At 36.8% G+C, this 13266-nt stretch overlaps 1 long non-coding RNA gene across 1 annotated transcript in view; it reads left to right on the top strand.

Annotated features, from left to right (window-relative positions):
- LOC113048133 (uncharacterized) overlaps positions 1 to 8359 on the top strand; it is a 56961-nt gene extending 48602 nt beyond the window's left edge. The window contains exon 3 of the long non-coding RNA XR_003276404.1: positions 7819 to 8359. This is a non-coding gene — a long non-coding RNA (uncharacterized LOC113048133). The remainder of the gene's footprint in view (positions 1 to 7818) is intronic.
- Positions 8360 to 13266: the final 4907 nt, after the last annotated feature.

Below are 13266 nucleotides of genomic sequence, written 5' to 3'. Positions count from 1 at the left end.
ATCTGCAGATAATAATAATAGACATTGAGCGTGCGAACTTTTATTGGACAATGCAACAAATAGGATGGTGTCACATACTAGGTATTATGTTTTCAGTAATAAATCAAAGTTATGAATTTAGTGTATTATTTGCACAGGTACTCCAAATTTTTTTTTTTTTACCCTTTTTTAAACATTTGAAAGCTTCTTCTTTTGTGTTCCCATGAAAGTCAGTCAATTAATGTGGGTTTGGTAAAACATGAGAGTGACTAAATGATGACTAGAAGAAGCATTTCTGACATCTTTGGGCTTTGATCCATCTTATGTTTTCATCTTATTTTTCTGAATTTCATATCTGGAGTGGTTGCCATGGCATATTGATGACCAGTCAACAAACATAGTAGCCAATTTAACCATTCCCCTTTTCTCTCTTTTTCGTGAACTTCTGATGTTCACCGCCCACTTCATGAGACTGCTCTTTGTTTTGAAGGCTGGAATATTAATGACTCTCCATTAGAAAATCATGTTTTCTCTGTATTTAGATACAGTATGGTGAAGGTCAGACAGAAATGTCAACTAACATATGATGCGCTACCAGTACTATGTTAAAATAACCAGATAAATTCCTCAGACCCTAATCATATCTTGAGTTTTATGGATTTTAGTCCACGTCTATATCAGATAAAAAAAAAAAATGTATCATTTAGTTATCTGCGCATGTAAAATGTATCATTCTTCTTTGGTAAAAACAGATTGATTTTGCACTTCAAATTTTTGTGCAATAAAATGCTATCTAGAATAAGACTATCCTGTCCTCATACCACCTGCTTCTGATTAGAAATGGGAAGCAGCAAATCATATTTTGTGGCCATGGCATAAACTAAAGTCTGTTGGCTGAGTCAGTGTAACAAGGCGTTGCAATAGTGAAAAGTAAATCCTAGAATAGGACTAAATGTACTTTTACTTCATTCAACATTTAAAAGAATTGCAAAAAATGATGCATTCCAGAATACAATACAATCCACAATAACCGTATTTTACACAGTGCTTATGTGTGGGCTATACATTTTTACATTTTATCGTTACGTCATTTCTTTAGCAACATGCTAAGGACCAACTGTACAAGAACAACGGCCCGTTTCTTGACGTCTAAACTGATTTGACTGATTCTAACGATTGATAATGTTACCTATGTAGAGCATTCCAAAATGATATAGACTGCGAAGCAGCTCAGTAGATTTTAGAACAGAGCTTATATCTTTCAGTGATGAAGCAGCAGATACTTGTGTATGGTTTACCTTACAAAATGTGGCTGTGTGCAGAGACTTGCCCCCATTTGCCCTGCACCGCTCTCAAGAGCAGTAATCTTATCTGGGCCTCTGGTCTCCAGTCGTCTACATGCACGCAGGGCGAGCCTTTATCTGCTAAATGCACTTCCCCCTAGTTTGGGGAAAAGTCAGACTCCTACAGTCAGCATTGCATGACTCCTAAGGTTTACTGTCTGTTATTTGCCTAGTTTAATGCAGGTGTGTGCTCCAAGTGTAATCATAAAATCGGTTAGAGTCTCCTCTCTGTCTGCAACCTCGGCCCAGACGGAAGAGTGTCTTGATAATGACAGCCAGCAAATATTTTATGTCAGTTGTTGTAATCTGGAATCATTAGGACAATGCGCAGTTTTCTGTTAATGGGTGCTATCCCCGTTTTTAAATCTGATAGGGAAAACCTTTTGTTTTCTTTTGGGCGAAACATTCCGGATTGATCTACAAAGATTTATTACTAATTCTGTTGAATGAAAGCATGTGCAGGACACATGCAGGATCCCACAACTGTAGCTGTAGATTAGTGCATCATGTGCATCTGCAGTGGAATATGTAACATAAAAAGATGTGCTTACACTGTGCAAACAAACAAACTCAGGAGCCTTCAGGTGCATTTACCAGACAAAATACCATTTACTTGTAAAGCTTTATTTTACTTCTCAAAGACAACGTTCTGCATAAAAGTATATTTCAAGGGAATCAAAGGGTTTTTCGAGATGAATCACATTGAAATACAGACTCGAAAGTTTATATTTTCTTGAAAAACAAGACATCCTGATAAACAGCAACAGTTTAAGGGTGCTCTAATGTGGTAATTCATTTACACAAATCTGCAGAGCCCTACACTGTTACTAAAATGTGTACTTTATTTAGTTCGCAAACTATGCTGGCTCTTTCTGCCTAACCCCTTTGTGTCATGTGCGTGAGTATGGCCTAATTTCGGTTTTATAACTTGCACATGCTGTCAGTGGACTGGCACAAGTCCAGTGTTTTACATATCTATATGCCATTAACGCACTAGTCAAATGATAAGTATTTTATGGCTACCATGTGTGGAATGTACCCACTACAGGTAACATCCTGGTCCTAGTCTCTGTTCCAGTTACCACATGTCAGCATAATAATTTGCTTCTAGATATTATGAGATCTAATCCCTGTCATGTATAATGGATCGGAGCACGCACTTTTATTTGCAAAGCTGGCATTCTTAATAGGTATACTGAAAGAAATGAAATGCTTTTATACAAATACTGTTTTACAGTATTATTAATCTGACATGAGTCAGATAGATCCCTTATCAGTACAAGCACATCAGATGTGATTGGGTAACAATTCATTTTACAGTGTTCGTGTTACATGTACATTACAAAGGGCTGTCAATTTAAGGTGTAATGCCAAGCTCAAAAACTGTGAGACCTGACACAGTAGCCATCTGTGTTGTATTAGGATTGCTAAGGTAATAGACGTCATGTGTTAAATCAGGTCTGTCTGCATCACAACTAATTTTATCTTGTGTTTTGTATATGAAAGTACAGCACACGGTAGTTTTAGGGGGGCGTCCCATGGCAAACAGATTTGAAGAAGTCAAAGGTTTGTTCTGAAGCGTGATGGAAGCGTAAGGAGGAAGGAACAGTGGAATCAAAAAGTACTACCTGAGGCTGTGTATCTGCAGTAAATAACTTTACTGACCTACACACTTTTCTCATGCAGCAATTGTGCAGCTTTGTTTTTGTTTTCATATTTTAAAAAAAATATATATATAACCTTTGAGGTGAAGTGCAAAATCACATGAGAGGCACCTGTTTTACCCAAACACAAGGGTCATAAAAAGGCTAGTTGGCAATGAGATGGCTGGAAAACATGAACTATAATCTTTTTACATTTTATATATAGCTAACAATAATTGTGCTTTAAAATGACAAAAAATAACACTTTTTAATAAACCTTCATTTATAAGTCATTAACAAACATTATATAATGCTTAACAGATCAGAGCTAGAAATATTACATGATGATGTTCTTGTTAATTCTTACTAATGGACTTTACCTAAACATTACCTAAATATTAACGTATGATTATTCAGTGTAAATTGAAATGCTTACAAATGTCAGTAAACTTTCAGTTCGTATGATCTTCATTTGTTGGTCTTTGTTGTGTAGACCTCTATTTACACATCTTAACAAATAATCTAATGTTCATGTTTTTGCAGTACCCAATCTAAAGTGGAAACTAGTCATCATCTGCAAATGTTTATAAATGATTACTAATCATTTAGTATCTTCATGGGCACTGGACTTTTAGCTAATATGTAATAACTTTATAACATCTGTTAAAATAATTTGTAAACGTTCAGTAAGTGCTTGATCACATGGAAAGTAAAATGACATTTGTAAGCATTTTTCCTTACATGAAATAATCATTTGTTTGAACATTAACATTACACTGACAAATCGGTGTATATGAAACATTTCACAAATGAGAGAAAATGAGCTTTCTTTGAATGGCGACTTAGTCAGTCTGGTTATAAGTAATGGCCACTTTTATAATGCTTTGATGGAGCTTGACTGACCCATCACAATTTTTCATTTATTGTACATTTAACATCCTGCTTTACATCTCCTTTTTTGACTGAATTTAATTTTTGGGGGGTGAATTAATTCTTGAAGGGACAACCTAAAGCATTTAGACTCATTTTGGTCTCAGGATCTGCACCAGATGCTAGGAAATGTTTTTTAGAGAAAAGGGAAAAAAATAGCAAAATAACCCCCCCCCCCCTGCCATTTTACTCATTGTTTTCCCTCTCTTCTGTTTTTCTTTCTCTGCTTGTATCTCTGTTCACGTGAGGTTCCAGTCAGCCTGCTGCAATGCCGCTTAATTGAATTAGTGTGAGTTTATGAGCTGCTCTTGAGCCCTCTGAAAGAGACCCTCCATAAACAGGAACACTGCTCTTTCATCTGTTGCTTTTTTGGAATATTCTTGTCCCCCATATCGCCCCGGGCTTTGGCCGGATCTTTAGCACAGAGTCTGCTGCCTGTCTCTAATTTAGTTCTCCAAAAACCAGGGATAAAGCCAAGAGCATGCAGTGTCAGCTGTACGGGGAACGCAAATTCATCTGTTCGACTCAACACAATCCAGATATCGAAAGGAGACAATGCTTTGGTTTTGACGGTTTGGTTCGGAGATCTCTGCAGCGTGTTTAGTACCAAAGGGCCACATCCCTGCAGACACAGAGAAAACTGTGGCCAAACAGACCCTCTTATGTTGTGTTTTGAAATGTGATTTATTTTTCTTTGTAAGCAAGGCCTCTTCACTCCCCTCTTGTCTTTCACCCTGTCTACATCGCTTCAGTTATGTTTGTTTGCTTATCGCTGTCCCTGTGAAGTCTTTTCAGCTGGTGTATTTTTGGCTTTCAAGCTCTGTTGGATTTTATTTTCAGAGGTTAAATGGGACATTTTTAACTCCTCTGACTCGCAGTCCATCTTTAAATACAGCTTAGACAAGGAGCCGAGAGTAAAATAGTATCCAGTCAAGGATTTTAGATCTGGCTGCTCAGGTATGATCTTGATATCATGCTATGTAGTAAAAGAGAGTTTAATTACATTTGCCCTTTAGGTATCATCAACCTTTATCTCACCCAGCTGATCTTTGTTGAGGCAGCACCCTTTAGTATAGGCAACACAAGTTTGCAGCAATATTTTTCACCATTATTATTTTCGAAAAAGGAGGTTCAAAGTTCTTGGACACATTCTGTATTTTTCCACTCTAGATCCTCAAGTGAACCCCATGAGTGCAAAAGAGAAATGTTTTGTCATATTACATCTGCTGACAAAAAAAACTGCACCTAGTAAATCTGGAGGAGAAATACACATTAGATCAAATCCCTTTTTTTCCCACTAATGTTACATTTAAGAAGGTGATGGATAATACTGTACTCAAGAAAAAAAAATTCGGTCTTGACAGTACCAGCTGTAATGGCCATTATTTTATTTGCCACTGGTCACATGACAAAGCTGAGCTACGGTAGCCTTCCCTGAGTATTCATAAAACCGTAAATAAAAAGCACCCAGGTGAACTACTACTACTTTTGAGATTCTTTACTATCCCATGAGGCCATGGGAGAGGAGTTGTGAATGGCAATGCAGTGACCGCTGACAGCATAAGACAACACAGCAGATTCTGTTTCGTTTCATTCAGATTTCATTCCTATCGCCATATTCATGCTATATAGAACATATTTTTTAATGTGTGTGAAGTTTCTTTCTTGTTGCTCAGTCTGTGTGCAATTTTAGACACCCACATAGACCTAATCTGTAATACTGGTACAATTTCAGTTGGAATAAAGCATCATGCCATTTAAAAACTAAATGATTACTTTGTTGACTGAAAATAAACTTAAAATATATGTAAATGCACTTAATTGAAGGTCATGATTTCAACAGCCAAAAAGGTTAAAGTTCCCTTACTTCTGTGTTCCACATTTTGAATCTTTCAATCGCTTTAAAATCAGTGCATAATATATATATATAGAGAGATATTAAAAAAATAAGTCTCTAGAAGGCTGGATGTAACCAAAGCAACCCTTCGGTGAATCATGGCTTTATACAAGAATGAGAAAGAGTCACTTCATCAACAGGTAGTTACATTTACTCTTGTACAATCTTCTTGATTTCATGTGAATTTGTTGAAGTGTATATAGTTAATGGTCTATTGCTGTACTGTTACTAACTGTTGTACTTTAGTTGAACTCTGTGGTATTTCAGCTCAAGAACAAGCAGCAAACAATTTTGCATCGTCATGAAAAGGTGGAATACAGTTTTGATGAAAGTCTGATTTAGGCCAGCACTTGGAAATATGACTGCACTTTTCCCTTTTACTTTTAAAAAGTAGAAAAACAAAAACAAAAAAAACATTTGTAATTTTCTCTGGTGTGAAACCTCCAAATGAAACAATGGCCTCCCTGGGCGACAAGCCTCTTCAAAGGTCATGTGGTTCACCTCAGACTGTGACAGGATGAGAGGCTGAAGGTAATTGGCCGTCCATCACTCAGCCTTTCTGCCACAGTCTCTCTGAACAAGTGCAAGCATGTCCGTAAACAAAGGCAACAAAGCCCAGGCTTGCCTAGCGTAGAGATCCTGAAGAGTTCACTGATCACCTTCCTGTTGTTGTGTTGTTTGTGTAAGACGGAGGAATTTTTTATGTGGTATTTGTAATTATTAGTATCACCACTCGTTGGATCCAGTGTCACGATTTTGCGGTTCCAAATGATAATGATTTTTCATTTGTAACCATAATAGTTGAGATTAGACCTATCGGATTAAGCTCCATGTGTTTCCTGAGGTCAAAATTCAGTTTAGTAAGAGAGAAACAAGAACTAAACTGATTAATATTGAGAGACTGAGTGGGTTGAATTGGAGAGCTAGGTGAACTTCACGGTTTCTCTTGATACCCGCATGGTTTTTCTAGTGTCAGAGTTTGATTTGAGGCTGTTGGCGTTTAGCCTGAAGTTTTTTTTCCCCTCTTCCTCTCTCTTCCTCCCTCTCTCTCTTTCATAATGAGTTTGCTTCTCTATTTGCCAATGCCAAGACATTCCACAAGCTGGTAGTATTTTTGTTCCTTTGGCAGCTAACCCCATGTTCTTCCACGCAATGAAAAGGGAGACTGTGGTTTCATATATCTGGTCTCTATTCAGGGACATTCATCTATTTGCTCAGCCAGGCCTCAGAGAAAAAAACCACCACCTCTTCTTGCTATGTGAATCCTGATCTCAAGCCCTGAATGACATTAGCATGATGACATTATGGTTGAACCATAATTATGAACCGTTATCACCCCAGCCCACAGATAAGGTAGATTTCAGAGTGGAATGCCTTCGTGATTCTGACACACACACACTAAGGTTGCGGATCTCCTCTCGTACAGTCTGATATTTTAGGGATGTTGTCCGGAATACAATGCCCTTCACATCCAAAAGAGGGCAGCACTCCGTATTGGAGACCCGTAAAAGAATCCGCTCCGGTCAAGAAATGTGAGAAAACACTTCTGACTTGAGTGATCTGATGTTTGCAATCATATATTTTACAGGATATATTACTAATTTATTCATCTGCCCAAATACATCTCAAATTCAATTAGTATGAACCACGTAAAACTTGTTTGCCACAATGTTAGCCTATTACATTTCATCATAAGTGTGTTACAATGCAGTTGCTAGGGTGTCCTGGGTGGTTGCTAGCTAGATTGTTAGTTAGCAATCTGGTTCTTTATTGGCATCAATGAAAACTTTAAGCACAGGAAGGAAAAAGCAGATTTCCGATTTTTTATACTTTTGTTAAGAAAATAATTATTTTAAAAACGTTTCTGTTAGAGGAGTCATTATGTTGCTAAAAAGAAAACTTTTGTGTATTTGGTTGTAATGAAATGGGTTTATGCTGTTTAAGTTTCAAACAACACATTATTTTTCACATTCTGTACATTGTTTCTCTATGCCCTGCCTTTCTGAAACGAGTTCATTTTTTACAGAGCTCATCATTCTAAAAAGCGAGGTGTGTCCTGATTGGCCAGCTATCCAGCGTGCGATGGAAATGTTACACACCTTACTATACTGTGATGTCATGTTCCGGAGCGCTGAGACAAAGACATTTAGACCCATTATAAACAAGGTATTTGTTGCATCCAGTGGGGGACATAAATACGGATTATAATGAGAATACCGGCGGTTCTCAATTCTAGTCCTCGCGGCCCCCAGCTCTGGCAATTGTGCATGTCTCTCTGTTAACAAACCTGATTCAGATAATTAGCTCTTTAGAAGTGAGCTCCGTGTCTGAATTGTGTTCCAATTGACATGGTCCCTACACAGTTTTCATTGCTCCCTGAGCAGGTGATATCTGTTGAAGTTTACCTCACTTCGTATCATTCATTCACGAATTAGCGCAGCACAATGTCATCACACAGGGACAAGTGTGATATCATATACCTCTATAAATAAATACAATTTAAATTCAACGTAGTCTACTCTCCCAGGATCAGGAAACCTCCATAAAATGAACTGCACACATCTGAATATTTGGGTTGAACTGTTCTGAAACAGTGTTGTAAATACAACTTAACCACTGATTTCTAGTTGTGAAAGCATTTCACAATGAAAAACACAGTGTCGGATGGACGGTGTTATGCAAATCTTCCCACATCGTGACATAGACGTGGGGGCGTGTTAGAATGAGTCATTTTAGGATGGCGTGGTTGACTCTTAACTTTTATAAAGAATATCTCTTGTAATACTCCAAAGAGAAAGGGAAAAATTGAAATCGCATCATTTGACCCCTTTAAAAACAGAAATCGAATCTTCTATGGGATTTCTGTACAAACCTCCTTTTGGAACGATTTTTTATTTCCTTCCTAAAGATTTTAATGTTTGATCACTTTATGAAGCACAATTTAAGACATCTTTCAAGTTCATATAACACATGTTGCACTTTTCTTACAATAGTTCTAGTTGGATTTTTAGTGGCAACATGCACTTTTCTCTGTATATTTCAGTTTTGGTTCCTGGAAATGCAAATATTTACAAAGTGAATATGTATTTAGAAAGCCTTGAATATATTTGAAGTTTAACACCACACCCAAGATTGCAGACCTTTTGTTATATGTCATTATTGATATTTAACATCATTTTATATATCATTAGGCTGTAAAACGTCAAAGGTTGTTTTGTTTGAGCCGTATTTGAGTAGGTTACACTATGACTGAACACACATTCTCTCAAACAAGTTTAGTAGTAAATATGATAGAGCAGGTCTAGTCAGTTTGATATTATGTCTTTCCACAAATATGCCCTGTGTGTATGTCATGCACAAGCGCGTCTCTTCCCAAAACTGTTATTAGTGCTCTCTAAACATTCTCCACATCAAAGCCGAAATGACAGTCAAAATTGCACAGGTATTTTAGCAATTTTTTGATTGAGAGAGAGATGCAAGAGCCTTTATTTATTTTGAATGAATATACTCTGATCTTCTTGATTTTTGTTCTTTTATTTTGTTTAAGTTTTAATGGCCTTTTATTAAAATGACTAAAAAGTTTAAATGTACCCACATTAAACAATTTAATTAATTTAGAAATATATAAAAGGCAATGATATATCCAATAATCAGCTAATTGCTTAATTACTAATGCTTTTTTTTTTTTTTTTTTTTTAAGTGTCTTTTTGCAGGTTTTAGGCAAAAACCTTTCGTCGAAGTTGTCTTTTAGTCTTTTAAAGTGTAGCTACTGCAGCTACGTTTGCACTGATGTTTGCTTACTTTTTTCATTTCATGCCACACATGAAATGTTATGACACACATGATGTAGATTATGATTGATTTGTATTCAAAACATCACTTTATAACTGTGTATGTCAAGTTAAATTTTTTAAAAACATGTCTTGGGGCTGTTGCCATTTGTCTTTGAACACAAGAATGCATATATTCCAGATGCATCTAAGAAATGTCCTATTGGTGTCAAATGAACCTGTAACCTGCCTAATGATATAAAACATATAAAAACATTCATAGACTGTGATTATCATTCTCGTTTTATCATTTAGCAGGCCGTTGAACTATGCCAGGCTTGACGTTTGCACTGTGGTTTTGCAGAGAGACAGACATCAGTGGTTTCCTCTAGATGTAGGTGTTCGTCAGCCTTTGCAGACTTGTCTGTGGTTGCCGTAGGCGAAGGGCTTCTGTGATTGGAGATGTGTCTGCATTTTAAAAGACTCCTGTGCGTTTGTGCAGCAAGCAGAGTAATCAGACAAAGTTGTTATTTTATGCCGGTCTGGAGCCAAATAGTCCTACTCTTTTACCGATCCAACACTGTGCTTAAAAGGGACCAGTTATCTTCAAACAAGATTTGAAGGAACAAGAGACAGGCAGCTTGTATATATTATATATAATATATATATATATTATATAATATATAATAAATAGTTTGACACTCCTCATATCATTCCAAATCCATCAAAATACAAAGTGCTTAGAGACTGGCTAGCTTAAAAAAAACCCATAAAAGTAGTTCAGTGAAATTATTTTTAGGTGAAATTCAACCATTTAGTGAAAATCTCCTTTGCTGTAGCTCTGAAATCTTTAAAATAATTTTAAATATGAGAACCGAATAAATTGTACATTATTAATGCCAGATTTGACACATCTGAAGCATCTATTTAAATATATGCAGATATAGATACCTGTAGCAGTAGAGGAAATTGGCAGTGAATAATGACTTAAGATTAAGTTTTATAATGCTTTGGTTCATTTATTTAGAGCTTGACAGCCGCCATTTACTTATATTCTATGTAAAGGAGCAGCGTAGATGTTTTGCTAAATATCTCCACTGTAGAAAAATCCTTATGGGTTTAGAACGACTTCAGGGTAGGTAAATGATTTTCTTTTTCGGGCACACTATTCATTTAAGTATCTTTATTCTACATCTCTCTTTACTCCTACTTGTGGCATTTTACAGAGCTGGCATTCAGCATTTCAGTTCACCATGCGTAGGAGGCTGCAGTAAAGTGTTAAGTTAATTAGCACATGTGCTGCGTAACTAGAACATGAATCCTGAGCTACTGAACTTTTAAATTGCATAAAGGAGCCAAAGAACTAACGTTTCGCAAACAGCTTCTATTTTGAGCTCAACACTTAATTTGAGAGTCAGTGCAAGACATGGGATGTCTAAACTAGATTTCATGCAAGATTGCTAAGTACTGTGCTGATAAGAGTGTGTCATCGGGTACTTTTGTTAGTGACTTCGGGTGTGATATTTGTTAAATATTAGTGGTTACCAATTCATCTGACATGACTTTTCACCTGAGAGCTTTCTCTTGGTTTCACCAACATTAACTGAATTGGTGACAACCAATGTGAAATAAGTAAGCCATGTTAAAAGACAAGATCAGCTTTAGAATAGTTTCTCCTATTAATAATTGTTGGTAAACCTGCATGAAAACAGAATCTTTTGTAATTTAGTCTCTGTTTTATATATATATATATATATATATATATATATATATATATATATATATATATATATATATATAAACTAATGTAAAATTTGTAAATTTGCAGACCAGCCAAGATTGCATCATAAGCGGTCTCTAAGCTTTTCTTGAGGGCTTTCTCCCGAGGGTTTTAAGTGAAAAGGATAAGAAAACATTTACCATCTGCTTATTCACACTGGTCAGATACACTCTGACCTTCAGGCACGTGTCCCTATCTAAGCAATAGTGGTTTGTTACTTCAGAAAGTGCTTGTTAATTCCTACAAGAGAGAGGCAGCTTGACCCTTGAAATGTCTTTGACCTCTGAGATCTCCTCCAGCCGCACCGCTGGAACGTATCTAAAATGGTGCAGTGACCCTAACTGGAAAGTAAAGTCAAACTGTGTGAAACCATAGACACACAGGTTTAAAACTAGGATGCTTGACTTGATGGGCCTGTTATCTGCATCGTTGTCAGCTGTCCTCTGCTGTCTGACCAGAGGCTGTTTGTTATTTGTATGATTAGTTACACCTCATGCATTAGACTGAGTTTCAGGATTTGACGTGTTCCTCAAGTAGCTGATATTCTGATTTCTTGATATGACTCAGGACCTTTCAACAGTGTAAGTTAATTCTGTTGTCCATTCTATGTTGTCATTCAGGTGAAAATAAATAGTCACTAGATTTAACAACACCACATTTTTAATGCAGTTATTTTTTTCTAAAGTAAAGACATTACAATAAAATAATAATAATATATACACAAATGTATACTATTTTTACATTATTTTATATGTATACTTTTTTCGCACCATGCATTTCTTTTAAATAGGTCTGTAAGCAAAGAACTATGGTGATGTGTCAACTTGGAAGTCAGCACGAATTATTTTTTCCCCCTTTTACATCCATTTTTGCCTGTAAAAAGATGGGATGCGATAAAAAGAAATGAAAGCTAGTTGATCATTAGAGATAAAGAGAGTGAATGCATAGGGGGAGGGGGGGGGATTTGGTTTGACCCCAAGAGTATAACATTGAGAGCAAACCAAAAACACACATGCATGTGAAGTTCACAGCACGGTGTTGAGCTTCGAGGCAGAACACACACACACACACAAAAATGCTGGCGAAGGTGACTGTTTACATCCTTCTTTTGGACACATTTTGGGCCAACTAAGCATTGTTTCTCTTGACTGGCCAATGCAGGTTTCTAGACAAAACACATGACTGCTGGGCAAAGAGAGGCAGAGGAATAAAAAGAAAATAATCACTCTGAGGCTCATAACATTCACTCAAATTAATAACAATGCAAAACCGATGATACGTCACATTTCAAAAATATGACTGAGATTCACAAAGGTTTCATTCCCAACGGTAGGCCAAATATGAGGTCATGTGCGGAGCTGTGCAATAGGGCCAGCTGTAAACATTTTCTGATTTTATGATCCTTCTCCTCTCATTATCTACAAGGTTATAAAATTAGTCTTCAGCTAATTTTGTCCTGGAAATGTGGGGTTAGTTTGACAGAGCTGGATGGGAGTTTGGCCGCTCTGCACCTTGTTGTTGCAGGCGTTGAGATTTGAGATTGCGGATCCGCACATATCTAAGAGCTGATCTCAGAGACCGGGACTCTGTAATTACTCGTGAATGAGCAAACGCAGCAAGTTTATGTAAATAAAGGGTGGTGAAGACAAGAGCGAACCACCATTCAACCTTCAGTGTCCTACAGTACATGAGGTTATCTCTGGCATTCATTTGTTTTGTGCCGTCATATCATCCTCCCCTTTATGAGGTGCATTGAGATGAGTAGCTGATTTCTGCCAGCTGTACGCCAGCCTACAGTTGTGCTGTACCTTAAAACAGTTTGAATCATTGTAGTAATATATATTATACCCCCCAAAATGTTTGACTTCAGAAATAATTACAGATATATAGCAAAAGCACACTTTTCCGTCAAAATGCATGATTT

Source organism: Carassius auratus, chromosome 29 (assembly GCF_003368295.1).
Source record: "Carassius auratus strain Wakin chromosome 29, ASM336829v1, whole genome shotgun sequence".
In the NCBI taxonomy this organism is placed as follows: domain Eukaryota; kingdom Metazoa; phylum Chordata; class Actinopteri; order Cypriniformes; family Cyprinidae; genus Carassius; species Carassius auratus.
Note: the sequence above shows the minus strand (reverse complement) of the source record. Positions and strands in the feature narration are given on the sequence as shown.